General features: G+C 48.0%; 1 pseudogene; it reads left to right on the forward strand.

Moving 5' to 3' along the window:
* Positions 1–462: 462 nt before the first annotated feature.
* Positions 463–1,388, forward strand: LOC147973789 (uncharacterized; annotated as a pseudogene).
* Positions 1,389–6,685: the final 5,297 nt, after the last annotated feature.

A 6,685-nucleotide genomic window follows, 5' to 3' on the forward strand; every position in this document is an offset into this window, starting at 1 on the left:
TCCAGATAGTCCACTAGAGCCTCGTAGTCCATGTCGGGGTTGATGTCCCGAGCCCAAGAGCCAAGTGAAATGGCTTCATGTATTGTGCGCGTGCTCCTTGCTCGTTTTGAGATCCTTTCATAGATTCCAAGGGCAAACTCCTGTATTCGCAGCCCATGTACCCAGCGATCTTCCCAAAAGAGAGTTTCCTTCCCATTTCCAAGCGTCACCTTGGTAGCCGCTGCGACTAATGCTAGGGATTCCTTGGGGAGGACAAGCTTGAACTCCGTCCAAGGTCGATCACTTTCCACCCGACGTAACCAGGCCCAACGGTCCTGCATGGCAATGTTAAGCCACCTAAGGCACAGGATCCCAAGGCCTCCCGCCCATCTTGGCGTGCATACGTCCTCCCAAGCTACCGAGCAGTGCCCAGTGTTAGCCTGACCTTTGCCACACCAGAGGAAGCCTCTGATTATTTTGTTTATGGCCGCTATCGTCTTTGCCGGTAGGTCCAAAGCGAGCATCGAATGTATAGGAATCGAACAGAGCACCGATAAGGCCAGAACCAGCCTGCCACTCTTTGGCAGGGTCGCCGCCTTCTAGGTGGGCAGGCGCACAGCCAACTGCTCCACCAAGCCGCTAAGTTGCGCCGCAGATGGTTTCTTAAGGCCTAGGGGGAGGCCTAGATATTTGCATGGAAAGGACCCAATGCGGCACCCCAGAGTGCCTTCCACACGTGCCACCTCTTCCTGAGAGCACCTGATGGGCATGGCCAATGTTTTGTGCATGTTAACCCGGAGCCCCGATGTCACGCCATAAATTTGTAAGATCCTTGTTGTCGTAACCAGGTCGAGGTCCACCGGCTTGAGGAAAATAATCACGTCGTCTGCAAAAATAGACATGGGGTGTTCACATCCGACACGCGCTAGCGGCGCCAGCATGCCAGAAGCGGAGGCCAACTTAAAGAGGTGATGTAGGGGCTCCATGACAAGGATAAACAACATCGGCGATAGCGGTCCACCCTGACGAGGTCGCAACAGTTGAAGATCGGGGCCCCGGGCACCCCATTAACCATGATACGCATTGTGGAGGTAGAGAAAAGTCCCACAATCCAGGATCTCCACTTTGTGCCAAATCCCATGCGATGAAGAACTTCCAGGAGGAAAGGCCACTTCACCGTGTCGAACGCTTTGGATATGTCTAGTTTGACCATCAAAGTCGACTGCTTCAAGGCATGGAGGTGGCGGGCCGTACACTGCGCAAGCATAAAGTTATCGTGAAGGAGTCGTCCCTTGAAAAAAGCGCCTTGATGCTGGCCCACCAAATGTGGTAGGTCTTCGTAAAGGCGGCATGCCAACACCTTGTTGAAAATTTTCACCGCACCATGCACCAAACTCACTGGGCAGTAATCCTTTAACTCCTCGGCTCCCTCCCTCTTTGGCAACATAGCCACTAGAGCTTTGTTAAGTGATGCTAATCCACGCATGTCCCCATGATAGAATGTCGCGAGGGCATTCATGAAGTCGTCCTTGATGATATTCCAGCACAGCGCATAGAACCGGGTCGTAAAGCCATCCGGCCCGGGTGCCTTGTCAAGAGGCATGCTTTTGATCACTTTGATTACTTCGTCAGCCGTGAACGGTTCCTCCAAGTGATGCAAGTCCATGTAGGGTAAGTCAAGTTGTGCCAGATCGATCGTGAACTGGCGACCCGTGGTGGAACTGAACAATGCCCCATAATATGAGTCCACAACGTTCGCAATCCTCTCTTGGCCCGAGACCACCTCGCCATTCTGCCGGAGTGACATGATCACATTCTTCCGTTGTCGGTGCCTGGCATGGTGATGAAAGAACTCCGTATTGGCGTCCCCCTCCTTCAGATGCAACAACCTTGAGCGTTGCCTTGCAATCGACCGTTGTAAGGAGGAGAGACCCAGGAGCTTCCTTTTCAGAAGTTTACGAAGCTCAAACTCCTCTTGGCTCAGCCACCTATTCTTCATGGCCACGTCAAGACGTAGTATCAACTCCAGGGCAATGGTGATCTGCATACGTATATTGCCAATCCACTTGTCGTTCCACCGTTGGAGGTGCTTTGTGGTGGCCCGCAATTTATTGTTCAACACCATGTAGGGGTTGCCCTTCGAAGATATGGAGTGCCACGCCTCCTGCACCATTTCCATGAAACCCAGAGCCTTGGGCTAGAAGGCTTCAACTTGAAGCGTTTCCCATATTGGAAGTCCGCGTGCATGTCCACCAAGAGTGGGAAGTGGTCCGAGACCGCTGAACTCAACGCCATTAGGAAGTTGGCAGGGTATAGATCCTCCCAACAATTTGTCCCGAACACGTGATCGATCCTTTCCAACGTGACCCTAGACCTCTCGTTGGACCACGTATAGCGTCTCCCATTCAAATATATCTCCCTGAGCTCCAACCTATTCAGTTTGGATCGAAAACGGCTGATCATGCGGCGGTTAACAGAGTCATTGTTCTTATCCTCTGGGTTGACTAGGAGATTGAAGTCGCCGACCAACAACCACAGGCCAGCCAAGAGCTCCCGGACCTCCACCAATTCCCTCATGAATTCCACTTTGGCCGCATCCTCCAAGGATGGTCCATACACACCCGTTAGCCACCACATTGGTGCTCCTAAGAACTGCACAAGGGCGGACAGCGTGTTTTCCGAACGGTGAGGATTGGACAAGGAAACCACAAGCGGATCCCAAGCTAGCAAAATGCCGCCGCACGTCCCAATCGTCGGGAGGTAGTAAAAACTTTCAAATTTATTACCGAGGCATTGTTTGACAACCTCAAGCGTTACAACCTCCAATTTAGTTTCTTGGAAGCACACGATGCTAGGGTCTACCGAGACCACCACTTGGAAGATAGCGTGCCGCCTCGCCAGCGAATTGAGCCCACGAACATTCCACACAAGCATTTTCATCGGTTGTTCAGCCATAAGAACAGCCCGCTAATGCCACCGGAGCAAAGGGGGTGTTAAACCCTCGCTCCTTCCACCTCATCCTGCATCGGGAGTGCCGACGGCTCCCAACCAAAGAGCGCAAGTATAGCAGCAATGTGGGTATCATTCGGTGGTTGTTCGAACAGGCAGATGTACGCCTGCAACGCCTCATCGCTGATCGTGTCACCTTCATGGGCAAAGCAGAGCTTGCAGATGATCACTTGTTGTTGCTTACTTGTCGTTGAGCCATGAGCCCTTCTTCTTGCCAAGCGCACACTTCGCCTGGGTGTAGACAGATCCACCTGCCTCTGTTGTCGGGTACGCATCGTTGCAGGGCACGAGAAGCTGGGTTTTGTAGAATGGGAGAAAGCGCCCTCTGGACTCGAGCGCAGAATGCATCAAGGCGTGTGCAAGCAGCCATTTGGGACTCTTGCTGTGGGTGGGCCCCCTCCCCATCATGCGTCAGGGTCCGAACCTCGTCAGAGAGGCTGACCAGGAAGGTGTCTAACTCATGTACTTGTCCCACACAATGCGCAGTGGAAGAGACCTCCGAGCTGTACTGGCAGTTTGACATGGGAGGCGAGAGCTGCATGAGATCCGGTCCCTCCCCCAATCCGGACTGGTCTACGTGCAAAGAATCTGCTAGTTCTGCATGCTCAGTTCCTATTTGTTGCATGTCCGCTGCCCAATCCACGTCGTCTTGTGGTGTCGCGGGAGATTGCATGTGGCGGACCCCCGCGGATGTGGACAGCTAAACTGTCCCGACGTGGAACGCCAGGGCCGACCGCGCCGGATCCGAGGAAGCACGATCACTGGCCTCCTCTTGCTGCGCGTGGGAGCCACGCCACCGCGGCAGCATCACCGAGGCAGGAGACCCCACCTCCACTGATGACCCGTAAGTATAGGGGATCTATCGTAGTCCTTTCAATAAGTAAGAGTGTCGAACCCAACGAGGAGCAGAAGGAAATGATAAACGGTTTTCAGCAAGGTATTCTCTGCAAGTACTGAAATAAGTGGTAACAGATAGTTTTGTGATGAGATAATTTGTAACGAGCAACAAATAACAAAAGTAAATAAAGTGCAGCAAGGTGGCCCAATCCTTTTTGTAGCAAAGGACAAGCCTGGAAAAACTCTTATATAAGGAAAAGCGCTCCCGAGGACACATGGGAATACTATCAAGCTAGTTTTCATCACGTTCATATGATTTGTGTTCGGTACTTTGATAATTTTACATGTGGGTGGACCGGTGCTTGGGTGATGTTCTTACTTGAACAAGCATCCCACTTATGATTAACCTCTATTGCAAGCATCCATAACTACAACAAAAGTATTAAGGTAAACCTAACCATAGCATGAAACATATGGATCCAAATCAGCCCCTTACGAAGCAACGCATAAACTAGGGTTTAAGCTTCTGTCACTCTAGCAACCCATCATCTACTTATTACTTCCCAATGCCTTCCTCTAGGCCCAAATAATGGTGAAGTGTTATGTTGTCGACGTTCACATAACACCACTAGAGGCTAGACAACATACATCTCATCAAAATATCGAACGAATACCAAATTCACATGACTACTAATAGCAAGACTTCTCCCTTGTCCTCAGGAACAAACGTAACTACTCACAAAGCATAAACATGTTCATAATCAGAGGGGTATTAATATGCATATAGGATCTGAACATATGATCTTCCACCAATTAAACCAACTAGCATCAACTACAAGGAGTAATTAACACTACTCCCTCCGTCACGGTTTAGAAGGCACAGTTAAATTTGTGTGCGTTTCCACAATAGACAAGGTTTAGGGCGCATTGCATTTATTTCTAGTAGCTAATTAGTACTCCTATATACTATTTCTATATGCATGCGTAGTGTGAATGCTATTTTTTATCCCATCTCATAACCAATAGATAATCACCTAGGTCCCAGAGAATTTCCATGTGCGCCTTCTAAACCGTGACGGAGGTAGTACTAGCAACCCACTAGCACCAACCCCGGACTTGGAGACAAGAATCGGATACAAGAGATGAACTAGGGTTTTGAGATGAGATGGTGCTGATGAAGATGTTGATGGAGATTGCCCTCTCTCGATGAGAGGAGCGTTGGTGATGACGATGGCGATGATTTCCCCCTCCGGGAGGGAAGTTTCCCCGGCAGAACAGCTCTGCCGGAGCTCTAGATTGGATCCGCCAAGGTTCCGCCTCGTGGCGGCGGAGTTTCGTCCCGAAAGGTTGCTTCTTATTTTTTTTCTCGACGAAAGACTTCATATAGGAGAAGATGGTCATCGGAGAGCCACCAGGGGGCCCACGAGGTAGGGGGGCGCGCCCTAGGGGGGCGCACCCCCACCCTCGTGAGAAGGGTGTGGGCCCCTGGTCTTCATCTTTGGCGAGGATTTTTCATTATTTATTATAAGGTGTTCCGTGGAGTTTCATGACTTTTGGAGTTGTGCAGAATAGGTCTCTAATATTTGCTCCTTTTCCAGCCCAGAATTCCAGCTGCCGGCATTCTCCCTCCTTATGTAAACCTTGTAAAATAAGAGAGAATAGCCATAAGTATTGTGACATAATGTGAAATAACAGCCCATGATGCAATAAATATTGATATAAAAGCATGATGTAAAATGGACGTATCAACTCCCCCAAGCTTAGACCTCGCTTGTCCTCAAGCGAAAAGCCAAAATCGAAAAATATGTCCACATGTTTAGAGATGAAGGCGTCGATAAAAATAAAATACGGACATGAGAGCATCATGATCATTCTTAGAACAGAAACTTATATCATTTTTGTCATATGATCTCTAATGCTAGAGTAATAATTCAATCACAATATCATGTATGAATCGTAAACTTCTTTGAAAACTAACAAACTACAATCTCGGTCATTGAAGCAATTGCAATTTATCATAACATAGGAAAGAGTCAATGTATAAGAACTTTTCAGCAAGTCCACATACTCAACTATCATATAATCTTTCACAATTGCTGACACTCACGCAATACTTATGGGTGTGGAGTTTTAATCGGACACAGAGAAAGATAGGGGCTTATAGTTTGCCTCCCAATGTTTTACCTCAAGGGTAATGTCAACAGTAATAGTTCATGAAAACTCACATCCAATTAGCCATATATACCAGGATCTTTCCAACATACTGTGCTTGCCAAAGGATAAAATGAAAAAGGGAGAGGTGAAGATCACCATGACACTTGCATAAGGTAGAAGATAATAATAAAAGATAGGCCCTTCACAGAGGGAAGCAGAGGTTGCCATGCGCTTTTATGGTTGGATGTACAAAATCTTAATGCGAAAGAACATCACTTTATATTGCCCCTTGTGATATGAACCTTTATTATGCAGTCCGTCGCTTTTATTACTTCCACATCACAAGATCGTATAAAGCTTATTTCTCCCACACCAATCAATCATACATATTTAGAGAGCAATTTTTATTGCTTTGCACCGATGACAACTTACTTGAAGGATCTTATTCAATCCATAGGTAGATATGGTGGACTCTCATGGCAAAACTGGTTTAAGGTTATTTGGAAGCACAAGTGGTATCTCTACTTGGTACTGAGAATTTGGCTAGCATGAGGGGGAAAGGCAAGCTCAACATGTTGGAGGATCCAAGACTATATAATTTATCTCAGATGTAAGAAAACAGAACCCATTATGTTGTCTTCCTTGTCCAATGTCAACTCTTTAGCATGTCATATTTTAATGAGTAATCACAATCATAAAGGATGTC

The sequence above is a fragment of the Triticum urartu genome, chromosome 5A (genome assembly GCF_056163025.1).
Source record: "Triticum urartu cultivar PI428250 chromosome 5A, HENAU_Tu73, whole genome shotgun sequence".
Lineage (NCBI taxonomy): Eukaryota > Viridiplantae > Streptophyta > Magnoliopsida > Poales > Poaceae > Triticum > Triticum urartu.